Source organism: Mercenaria mercenaria, chromosome 11 (assembly GCF_021730395.1).
Source record: "Mercenaria mercenaria strain notata chromosome 11, MADL_Memer_1, whole genome shotgun sequence".
Taxonomy (NCBI): Eukaryota; Metazoa; Mollusca; class Bivalvia; order Venerida; family Veneridae; genus Mercenaria; species Mercenaria mercenaria.
Window position 1 is genome coordinate 5,953,170 of NC_069371.1, and position 13,328 is coordinate 5,966,497.

The following is a 13,328-nucleotide window of genomic DNA, read 5'->3' on the forward strand; positions in this document are numbered from 1 at the left end:
CCCAACAAACCCAAATGCACAGGGTGATCTGATGTCAATTATCATACAAAGGCTAGATTCAATGGACAAGGAATTAACCCATTTAGAAAGTATTCAGGCTAGACTAAATTATTAAATTTAGACATAGTACTAGAGCCGATTTACACAATCGAATACCGCCGGAATTCGAACATTTATGTCAACACCGGTTTCGTATTTTCACGTGAAATCGGCCGAAAACTGAGAGGTTATCAACAAATTATAAGTTTACGGGTACCATGAGGATTTTTCATGCATTTAAACGGTAAGTATAATGTTAATGGATTATTCAATACAGTATGAAAGTAAACTGTTCCGCTTTAAATGGAAATTATGAAAGAAAAGTCGATAAGAAAATATTAACTTTCTACTTTCGCTTTCATTTTTTAAATATTCTTTAAATTAGGTACAATGCCTAGGCTAGTGTCAACTCGTTAACGCTAAAAACTGACACCATGAGCAAGCGGATTAATATTACAGAGTCCAAATTTCAGGACATCGAAAATAACCGTGCCTTTGACACCAGTCTATTGGGCAGCATAAGCAAAAGGCAGGATGAGCTTGACAAGATGATACAGCCGTTGAAAAACGGTGAAAGCATGCAAAAAAGCACAGAATACCTAAAAGCCGAGATTATAGACTTAAAATGTAGAAGTATGAGAGACAATTTGATCTTTTATAATCTAGGCGAAGAGAAAAATGAAAACTGTGAGGAATATTATCCTTCATGGAAGAAAAATTGAAAACTGAAGATGCAAAATCTAACATAAAGCTACACAGGGCACATAGGCTAGGGAAATACAGTCAACATAAAACTCGACCAATTGTTGCGAAGTTTGCCTACTATCCAGATAGAGAGAGTGAGGAAATCTTCAAAGCAGTTAGCCGGCACAACATTCGGGGTCAGTTAACAATTCCCCAGGGAAATCATGGAAACCAGACAAAAGTTAATCCCAATCATGAAAAAAGCACGTGAAGACGGAGATGAGGCGTTTTTGAAGGTTGACAAATTGTACATCAATAAGAAATTATATAACGGTAACGGTACAAAGTAGGTCGCACGTGAGAGTGTTCTTAACTCTTAACTGTTTATCATGGAATGTTGAAGGGTTTAGCGAGGCGAAACGATCTTCGTCCGAACTTCTAGATATACTGAAGGATTATGATATTATATGCTTATCTGAAACATGGACAAATAAAAAGTCGAAAATTGACCTTAAGGGATACAGTAATCCAATATAAGCGTATAGGCGCTTTCAACATAGAAGAGCTAGGAGATCTAGCGGAGGGCTTATAGTTTATATAAAGGGAAATTGCAGAAGGGGGATAAAAGTTGTTCAAAATGACATTGATTGTCTAATTTGGCTTAAACTTGATAAAGTTTACTTTCAAGTAGAAAAAGACATATATCTTGCAGTAACATATAAATTATAGCGCTAGAAAATTCTCCGATTCATGATACATATGACGTGGATATTTTTAGAAAAAATGAATCTGATATTAACAAATATAGTTCTTTAGGAAAAGTCTTTTTATTAGGTGATTTGAACTCTAGGGTTGATAAAAAGCATGACTATATTGATAACGATCGAATAATAGGAAATGATGACGCATTTTACATCGGTACACCACTCCCACGTGCAACTTGTGACGTGACGGCGAATAGATTTGGAGAACTGTTAATCGATTTGTGTAAGTCAACAAATATACGTATTGTTAAGGGCAGGTTACATAACGATAACGGTATCGGTACACGGACTTGCATGACACACAATGGAGAAAGCTTAGTAGATTATGTTTTGACGGATGAGGTTAATTTCAAGGACATCGTCGACTTTAAAGTAAATGATTTTAATGTTTTTTCGAATCATGCACTGATCTCGTTTTCTCTCTGTATTAATACAGTTTACCATATACATCTTCAAAAAAAACATATATTATAAGTGGAATAGTGAATATAAAAAATGCTTTTATAAATGATGTCAAAGATGGCATAAGTGACTTAGAAAACAGCTTGCTGAATGATATTTCTCAATTCATTTATTTATTTATTCTCATCAGCACAGATGTACATTTATACAATACAATGAGTGCTGCCACTCTAAACAGAGTTATATGAGATATATGTACAACCTACAACACTTAAAATCTAAAATTACCACTTAAAACTACACTCTATACATAAATAATATGTATGTTTTGTGATATGGTACACTGAAACATCTAACGTTTCGTTAAAGCGATAAGGACAAGTACAAAATTGGAGCTTGATTTGGTATCTACAATTATCTGAATTGATTACATGAATGCCAAAATGACGACTAGGTGGCACGATCGAACCAAAATGTATTGAAGGAGGGCTTGTAATACACCCCACTAAACCAAAAGATGTGTAATTTAACATTTTCAGTATGACATTGAAAGACCAATCAAAAAACAACATATTATTGTGATCTAAAACCCTAAAAAAAAATTATACATGTGAATCATATACAGTATCTCGCCGCCTTTCCAGCATTTGAAAACAGGTTTTGGCCCTGCAATTTACAATGGACTCCTTTGTTAAAAGTACATTTGTCTGTTCTAAATCATCTAAATCATCAAATCTAGCAAACTGCTGACAAGCTTTATGCATCATTTGCTGTCTTATATCAATATACAATGGACAATGCATTAACACATGCATCTCGTCCTCAACATTAATTCCAATATTATGACAATATGTACACTTTCTTCTATTCTCTGGCATAACATTATTATATCTCCCAATTTCAATATTAATTGGTGCAGTACCACTACGGAACTTAGCAATCGCACCTCTGTGAGATCTATCCAACACTGACTTGCAATATGGCTCAACTTGAAAAGATGTTTTAAATGATCTGTAAAATCTTAACTCATTTCTGCCGTTTCCTCTTTGAGCATTTACCCGGTTAACTTCTGCATGCCATGAACTAACATAGTCTTCATATCAGTTTTTCACATATCTCATGTTTGGAGGAAAACTGGTCAATCTGTACATGTTCATTTAAGTTATATTTTAAAAACAATTTTACAACTTTAAAATTCCATTTTTACAGTTTCTATTACTAGCACTATTAGACCATACAAATAGTTTTCTGTTCATTTGATCACTTGACATATTTACTAATCTTGACCATAACTGTACAACTGTTTTCTTAACCTTAGAAGTCACTGGTTGCCACCCAATATCACCAATTACTGCAGCATTTGGTGTATATTTGCCTACATTCAGAAAATATCTAGCTGCTCTGAGTTGGATAGAATTAATACAGCTGAAATCTTCAACAGCCCATATACCAGAACCGTAAGTGATAATCAGTACAACGGTTGACTCGTAAAGCTTAGTAAACGCCTGATACGGAAATCCACTAACCGAATGTGCCTTCGCTATAAGTAAACCAAGGGCTCTCCCAGCAGACTTAGCTACACATTTTGCTGTGACTGAGAAATCCATGTGCTCAGTCAAAACAAGACCAAGGTACTTATACTGAGAGGCATACTCAACTACTTAATCCCCACATCTAAAGACAAAATCACTTCTACTGACAAACGGATTTCTAAAATGTACTATCTTTGATTTGTCAACATTTATATTCATTCTATTATCAACACACCAAGTATTAAATACATTCAGTAGACATTGCAGATTTTCAGGATTATCTGTTATCAATACTATATCATCAGCAAACAACAAAATTGAACAGTTCGTACCATCAATATCAGTACCTTTATTCATTGAACAGCAAGGTCATTTATATACAGATTAAAGAGCACCGGTGATATTGCACACCCTTGCTTCAACCCTGTGTTTACATGGAACCATTCTGTAAGAAAGCTATTAACTCTAACTGCGCACATAACATTGTTGTACAAACGTTTTATGGCATTTAATACTTGTTAAAGTCGATAGATGATCAATGATACTTCGACCTTTACGGAAGCCATTTTGGCCTTCAAATAAAATACTATTTTTTTTCAACAAAAGAGGTGAGTTTCTTATTTTACAATGAACAATAAATTTTGTATACAAATGATGTGATAGAAATACCCCTGTGGATCCGTAGCATTGGTTGTAGATCCTTTTGGTATAGGGTAAATAATGCTTTTACCCCAAGCCTTTGGTACTTTGCCGGTGTTATAACAGAAATTAAACAAGAAATGCAAATACTGTGCTATAACCTCATTTTTAAAAACAATACTTGGTATTTCATCATACCCCATTGCTCTATTATTTTTAACATTTAAAATAGCATTTTTAACATCAAACAATGTGAATATTCTTGATCAGTACTATCATCTATATATACATTGCTTTCATTATCTGCTGTACCTTCAACAGACGTGTCAGTATTCAGTTAGTTACAAAAATCTGTTTTCCACTTATTTAAAACTAAAACAGGATTAGAAGTACAAATCCCAGAATCATCTTACAACTTCAAATGGTACAGAACTTTGCCGGTTATCTCTTACACCCAATCTACCGATGTTCTTCCAAAACTCAGGTTTATTGTTTTCGGCATCTGACAAAAGGTCCATTTGCAATTTATACCAATACTGGCGCTTATACATTTGCACTTTCTTGTCAAAGAGTTTACGTCTATCAACATATATCTTCTTCAAATTGGACTTATCAATACCTCTTGCTTTGACTAACATTTTTTTCAGCCTCACACATACTATCCCATAATTCTTGCAAATTATCATTCCACCAAGGCTGCAAAGCTCTATACCTTTTCTTACTACCTCCAAATACAACATTTCTAACATTTTTGGTAAGCTTTTTACTCATTTCATCTTTAATGTTCATGCTAAATGAGTCATAAAAATCATCGACAATATTTTGATGAGAAGAGTCTCACTCAAACAAAGAAATCTTACTTTTTAAAGCTTCAATAAAACAAGCGTCCTGACAAAAATCTACAGGCAAGGAATTTGTGTCATATTTCGTAATTGACGTTTTAAGTACAGATTTTTTTCTGACATATTTTGTTTCTCACAGAACATATTATGATCAAACAAGCAAGATAACAACGGGTGATCTGGCATGGTTCTACTTTCTGTTCCCGCCTGTGCAATATCTGATACTCTCGTGACCTCAAAATTTGAATACAAGGACAAATCTTCATATGGTATAACAATATAGTCGACAACAGACATTCTTTTTTTCGAAATACACGTAAAATCATTAGTAATGCTTTGACGGCCATTCAGTACACAACAATTGCTATTAATTAAAAACTCACAGAAAATATCGCCTTGTATATTTTTGGTAAAATCTACAACATTTCTAGGAGACAAATTGTAAACCTTCAATATATTCAGACATATCAAACAGACGTGCATTGAAGTCACCTAGAATCTTCAAAATTTACGTAATTTCTGATACTCTATATATTACTTAACAGTCGGTCAAAATAATCATGTGCATCTACATACCTAGAAGATCCCATTGGTGGCAAACAGCAACCACAAATTGTAAAAATATTCTCATTATATTTAGATTTAAAACTTAACCATAAATTCCCTCATAGCTTTTGTCTAAAATTTCAATACTAAAATGTTCTGCAAATCATCTTTTTACAAAAATACAAACTCCACCTGAACCAGTTCGTGCATTTACGTGAATATTTATATATTTCTCAGGCAGAAGTACCCGATGTACTTGTTAATAAATTTACAGAGTTTTTACATACATTTGTAGTAAAGGAAAGAAGTATTTTGAGAACTGCCCAAAAGGGAAGGATGTGTATTTTGCCTATACAGATAAAAATAGGCAAAAATGGTGTAACGAAGTATGCAAAGAGAAACATGAATTGTATAAAAAAGCAGTGTATGATTATAATATCAACCCAAATGATGACACAAGTACGAACGTTTATATGAAGAAGAAAGACTATAAATATTATTGCCGTAAATGTAAAAACAATTTTAATTAAATATTTGCCCAATCCCTAAATACAATGAAACATAAATTGCCACGTGAATTCTGGAAGACATTTAAACAGAAGTCGAGGTGAACAAATAACAGTTGACTCTTTCTATGAGCATTTTAAAGGTCTCTCTTCCGACCACGACCAACGTGAAACAAATACCGAGTGTGATGACTTTGTTAAAACTTTTTTAGCATCGGAACGCAACAGTGCAGCATCTGAAGAACTTGATAGACCTATATCTGTTGAAGAGATTGTACTGGCATCTAAAGGCCTGGGTAGTAATAAAGCTTGTTCGGCTAATAATATTTTATATGAATATTTTAAAGCAAATATAAATGATATTGTAAATCCTTTGCAGTTGCTATTTAACTACATTCTTGATAGTAGAACCTTTCCGAGATGTTGGTCGTCGGGGTTCATTATTCCTTTACATAGAAAGGGTGATTCCTCAGATCCAAATAACTATAGGGGCATTACAATATCGAAGTTGTTTTGCGAAGTTTTTCACTAACTGTAATTATAAATGAAAGACTGAAGAAATGGTCTATGGATAAAGACAAGATTACGGATGCCCAGTTTGGGTTTAAAACAGATTACAGTACTGTAGATGCTATTTTTATACTACATTCTTTAATTGAAAAATTTATAAACGATAAGAAGAAACTATTTTGCTGCTTTATCGACTTTAAAAAGGCACACGACCTAATTGACAGAAACTGTCTGTGGTATAAACTAATACATTGCGGAATTGATGGTAAATTGTTTTCTGTGATTTATTCAATGTATGAAGAGGTTATATTGTGTGTGAAACATGTAGATACGTTGTCAGAATTTTTCAGTAGTGAAATTGGTCTGTTTCAAGGGGAAATTACTTCTCCAACTATGTTCAGTCTGTTTTTGAATGATTTGGAAAATGCACTGCAAGAAAATTTATATGATTGTATAACATTAGATCAAATATCGATTTACTTGTTATTATTTGCAGATGACGCCGTTATTTGTTCAGAGTCTGCGCAAGGTTTACAAAACTTCTTAGATAGCTTAGAAACATATTGTACAAAATGGAACCTAACTGTAAATAAGACTAAAATTGTTGTATTTAGAAAAGGTGGAGTTTTGAATAAAAGTTATAACTAGACGTATACGGGATCTGATATAGAGTTGTCAAAACTTTCAACTATTTAGGTAATGTTAAGTCTAGTGGTGGATCATTCAGGCCTGCGACAAACACACTGAAAGGTAAAGCACTATGGACAATGAGCTCATTGTTAAATGTAACTAAAGGGAAGCAAGTCCCAATTGATATCATGTTCAATTTATTTGATGCATATGTTCTACCAATTCTTATTATTAATGTGAGATATGGGTTAGTATGCAGGCGGACAATTTAGAAATCGTACATAGAAAGTATTGTAAATGGTTACTTAATGTGAAAATGTCAACAAATACTTTATCATTGTATTCTGAAATGGGTAGATTTCCACTATATATTTCACGACATGTAAGAATTATTAAATATTTCATAAAGTTGTACCAAAATAAAAGCAGTAATTGTATACTAGGTTACATTGTTAAAAGCCAGAGATTGGAGATAGATTCTAAACCTAATGCTGTAAATTGATTGTCCAAAGTAAAAGCACTTTTGCAAAGTGCAGGATTTAGCGAGGTATGGATGCATCCAGAATCTATAAACTTAAATGTATTTATACCAGTGCTACATAATCGTTTAAGAGAGATATATGTATCACACATTGGGACTCTAGTGTAAGTCTATGTTCTTCGTTATATTTGTATAAACATATTAAGACAGAATTTAGCAGGTCTGGATACCTTAACATTGTAGACAGTATGACATTAAGAAGCACATTTGTTAAACTCAGATTATCGTCACATAATTTATCTATAGAAACAGGAAGACACAATAGTATCGATAGAAGTGAACGAAAATGTTGTATCTGTAACAAAAATGACATCAAAGATGAGTACCACTTTATATTGATTTGCTCTTTGTATGATACTATAAGAAAACAGTATATATCTAATTATTTTGTAAGAAACCCTAGCATGTATAAATTCACAGAATTGCTTAATTCAGAAAGGAAGTCAGTGTTAATCAAATTAGCTGTATACTGTAATAAAGCCTTTAAAATGAAATCGAATGCATTGAACGCCGGGTAGTATTTCTTACCATCCTAGCTATCATGTATGTAGATATATAGATTATAAGTGTTACATGTGACGTATTGCACTCTCACAAATTTACTGGTTTATTTAGTATACTAGGTATTACCATTTTTTCGTATTCATGCATGTATATATTGTTGTATATGAAGATGAGCTGTATATGCTTAATTCAAAATAAAATGTATGTTCTGTTCTGTTCTGTTCTGTATATAATTAGTTGATTTAACAAGCAGTGAATGTCACCAGTTTTCTTTTTAATTTTTATAAAAGATACATTTTTTGCAATTTATTTCATTATCCTATTATTTAGTTGCTTATTTTGTAATAATCCTGAACATGTTAACATTAAAATCATACGCCGTCTATTTTGATGGTTTAAAAAGGCAAACTATAATGCAGTTATAATACAATGTCAAACATTGATCAAATGTTGGTTGAGAAAATCAGCATAGTTTTCTTTCAAGCCAAAAACCTTTTGAATGGGACATTTTGCCGAGCTTTATAATGCTGCAGACATAATATTTCTCACATAATGATTATTACGTTATTTTCAGTTTTCATAGATATATCTTACAATTGCCGCAAGGTTGTAGAAAATAATACAATAGAAATCAAATAATTACACCAAATTAAATCCTAAGAGTAATGCAGAGGTATGACAACGGTATACAAAGTGTATTTGAAAACCATTTTCCAGTGAGATAACTTTCTTTATAATTGGTGATTACATATTTTTCAATGGCATATTAGGTAACTAAATTACATGTATTATCTTTCAGAAGACCTTAAACAACATTCTTAAACAAAGATTACTAAATCAAGATTTTAGTGTTATACTTAGTTTTAAATGCCGTTGAGATAAATATCAACAATCACGCTATGTTTTTAAAACTTTGTTTATAATTCAAAATTGTTGGTACAATGTCTACCCAATGCTTATGTAAAAACCTTGTATAATTAATAGTTACTGAGGTCTGTAAACACCATGCAGACCTATTCCGAGAATGATAACTGACTTACCTACATGCGCCTTTGTTTTACATAGTCCAGATTGGTTTCGGATTTGTAAAACGTTTGTAACATGTATGTATATTTAAAAACAAATAATTAAAAGACGGAACAAGACCATGTGTACTACAATTTATCGGATATTATTCACCTTTACCCTGCTTAATTTCTAAAATAGACTGGTCCATCTTTCAATTTGGGCAGTACCACTTGTTTATCAAATGGGTGTTCACTTAAAAATTTACTGACTGAATAACGAACAGTGCAGACCATGATCAGACTGCACGGATATGCAGGCTGGTCTTGGTCTGCACTGGCCGCAAAGGCAGAATCACATGCCGCCAGCAGGCTAAAGGTTAATATAACAAAATGCACCACTTGCTACGCACCTGCAAATATATTTGTCAGCAATTAGGACATGACATTTGTATTGCATAAAAGATCCGTGCATATTTGGCAAACATTGAGAAGATTATAGTCTCTTTCTGAGGAGAATTTGTCAGAATTTGACGCGAATGGCATTTTATCATTTTTTTTGACATATTTGAAAATACTGTAAGTTTATTTAGTTCTTTAATTTGCTACTTAAATATACATTGCCGTTTAAATGTATTAATATAGATTGATCATTACATTATTACAAGAAATGCGTGTCATCCGTATCACGTTAGCCAGTAAATGGTGCGTGCCCATGACGTTACACACAAATCGCATAACTGGGTTCTCCTGTATATTTAATCTAAAACAAGTGAATGAAGTATTGCCATGCAATACAAAGTCCCCTACTGGAAGGCACCTAATTTTCTCTACTGCAGTACAACATAATGAACTGATATCTGCCAATGATGTATAAACAATATTGTACTATATATACAATATAATATAACAAAGCACTTTGATTAAAATTTGCATATATAAAAAAGTACAGTTGTTTTCATTTGGAATTTGTTTGGCCAATTATAAAAAAGTTATCATAAAAATTATTTATAGTAACAACAAATTAAAATAATCCTAAAAATAAAATTCTTTATAATTAAGTCCACAAGAAACTCTTTACCAGGTAGAGATAGATCAAAATACACCTAAAACTTGGCTGTAACATGCATGTTGTACCACAGAAAAGTGGTCTCGATTTTTCCCTACGGCCAGTAATAAAAAAGTTACAATATAATCTATTTATAGTAAAAACAAAGGGACGTTATTCTAAAAAAAGGGTGCCTCATGGTGGTGAACATTTGTGCCAAGTTACATCAAAATCCCTCCATGCATGAAGAAGAAATGCTCCGGACAAAGTCATTCTTGAATTTGACCTTTGACCTCTAAGTATGACCTTGACCTTAGACCTAGGGACCTGGTTCTTGCGCACACAATTTGCCTCATGGTGGTGAACATTTGTGCCAAGTTATATTAAAATCCCTCAATGCATAAAACCTATTGACCTTTGGCCTCAAATTGTGACCTTGACCTTTGAGCTAAGGGTCCGGGTTTTGCGCATGACACGTTGTTTCATCATGGGGAACATTTGTGCCAAGTAAAATCAAAATCCCTTCATGAATGGCTGAGTTATGGACAGGAAAGGAAAAAAGCCCTATTGACCTTTGACCCCCCAATTGTGACCTTGACCTTTGAGCAAGGGGTCCGGGATTTGTGCATGACACGTCGTCTCATCGTGACGAACATCTGTGCCAAGTGATATTAAAATCCCTTTATGGATGGGAGAGTTATGGACCGGACAGGAAAAAAGCCCTGTTGACCTTTGACCTCCAATTGTGACCTTGACCTTTGAGCTAGGGGTCCAGGTTTTGCGCATGACACGTCGTCTCATCATGGGGAACATTTGTGCCAAATAATATTAAAATCCCTTCATGGATGAAAGAGTTATGGACCGGACACGAAATTGCGGACGGACGGAATGGCAGAATGACGGAAAAGCGCATTCCTATAGTCCCCGAAACTGGTTTTCAACCAGTAGGGAACTAATAATCTTAGCAGGCTGGGCATTTCTCCCAGGGGTATATCATCACGATCGGGATAAATAATATACAACAACCGGTGTAACGAGGGTAACATAAGAACAATAGAAAAAACACTAAAGTTTTGATAACTTCTTATAGAGAAAGTGCTAATGCTCATACCAACTTGTAAGATACATGTATCAAAGTTCTTTTTAACAAAGGGAAAACAGATAAAATTGTACACAGACGTGTTTGTATTGGTGATATATAGGTAAACTAATCGAAAATATAAAGTATATGAAATATAGATATTAGCACTTTTCTAGAGAGAGAGTCTTTCTGTTGTTCTTTTATTTCCCCGATCGGGGCAAAATTATTCGACCGAAGTAATTTACCCCGATCAGGCGCGCGCCAAGACAACACAACGAAATGTGCTAAAAACTGCGCGAACACCATCGAGACGTAACAAAATGTCCTAAATCAGCCACCATGGGATGAGGGTATTTTAACATGATCGTGATAACCTTAGGACGGCCAGCACATATTTATGCAATCTCGCCAGGCATATGTATGTTTTTGACAACACAGAAAATGACGTCACTCGACCTTCAGCTATTTCCGGAAGTAAATAAAATGAAAGTAGAAATGCTAAACTTGAAAACGAAAGCCGCATTTTGATTCGTAGATAGTCAGGGGTCACGCGCAGGGGTCATCCCGTATAAATGTATGCGCGCGGAAAGGATATAACAGTAACATAAGACATAAGAAAAGAACACTCAGTATTTTTGAAAAGCTTATATTCTTATTATTAGGTTCATTATGATCACACTTTTTATGAATTTGTGAATTGAAAGCCCTTTCACTTGTCAAAGTACCAAATTACAAGCAAATGATATATTATAAAATTGTATTAGTCTCCTCTGAAATAGGCCCCAATTTTTCAAATCTTCTCCCATAGGAAGACAGTTTCTAAATATCTGAACACATTTCAGTAGTATAGTTCGGACAGTTGGGTAGAGCAAGAATATACCCAGCAATGGCAATGGGGGCAATGGCGTGACGTCATCGGGGGATTGCGTAAGTAGGTCATAAGGGAGTGCCGTTGGCTCATCATCTTGAATAGGGTATTGTGTGCAGCCATTGTTACCCGTATTGACGTCATAAGGGAGTGACAGTGAGTCATCTTTCCTAATAGAGGGGCCCGTCACGGACCTTAAACGCGATTAGTCATCGTCTCTATAAGGGAGTGCCGATGATTCATAATCCTTCCGTGAATAGGGAGCTGTGCGCAGTCATCGTTCTACGTACTGACTCATCATTCTGGCGGGACCTTTATTGCTGTTGGGTATATTCTTGCTGCTGCTGCTGCTGCTGGGTATATTCTTGCTGCTGCTGCTGCTGCTGCTGCTGGGTATAGCAGACGGCAATGATATGTTGCTGCACCATACCACTAGAATTCAGCCAGACCTACCGTACTTCTCTACTAGACTAAAATGCACTAGATGGAATCTTCTTCGAAAGTATGATGTTCTTGTGTAAATATCTATTGTAAATAAAACGTAAAAACATATCGTGTACTTTAAAAGTTTTTGAGAGACTTATTTCAGTATACGCCACTGTAGTATAAATGAGAAAACAACTTCACGCTCAATGATTATGTTCAAACTTGGTCTTATTAACCATCAAATGTTTAAACCGCACGGTAGCATCAGAGAGCTTTTACCTTTACCGAATTCCACGCCTTCTGTCGTCTGCTTGGGCTAAAAATATGTTGTGTCTTATCGCTTGGCTATTCGTCTCTACACTGAAATTGTGTGTTTAGACACGCGAAAGAATATAAACGGGGTCATTTTGTGCGCTACGGTCTGTGAAAGGCAAAAGCAAACACTTATATCGCACAATAAAAACTTGTCCATTTTGCAGGACACAAGATGTATTTACATTCTTGCTCAGTAGCCCATAGTGTAAAGTTAATACAGCAGACGACACTGATATGTTAGAAAAGCGCAGTTAATTTAATCTACCGTCAACAAAATACCGTATATGCCATAGGTCAAGTTAAAATTTCTTTTGGGTCTAATCCTCTTAACAAAAGCGGTCCTTATATTGAATATAACGATAGATACTACAGCTGAAAAATGGTACCCGACTGGGCTTTAAGAACGTTTAAATAAAATAGGGTGTATTGAAAAGTGCTGGACGCGTG

The 13,328-nt window shown here is 34.4% G+C and overlaps 1 protein-coding gene across 3 annotated transcripts in view; it reads right to left on the reverse strand.

Moving 5' to 3' along the window:
• LOC123532892 (radical S-adenosyl methionine domain-containing protein 2-like) overlaps nt 1–13,328 on the reverse strand; it is a 90,764-nt gene that overhangs the window by 16,440 nt on the left and 60,996 nt on the right. The window lies entirely within an intron of this gene.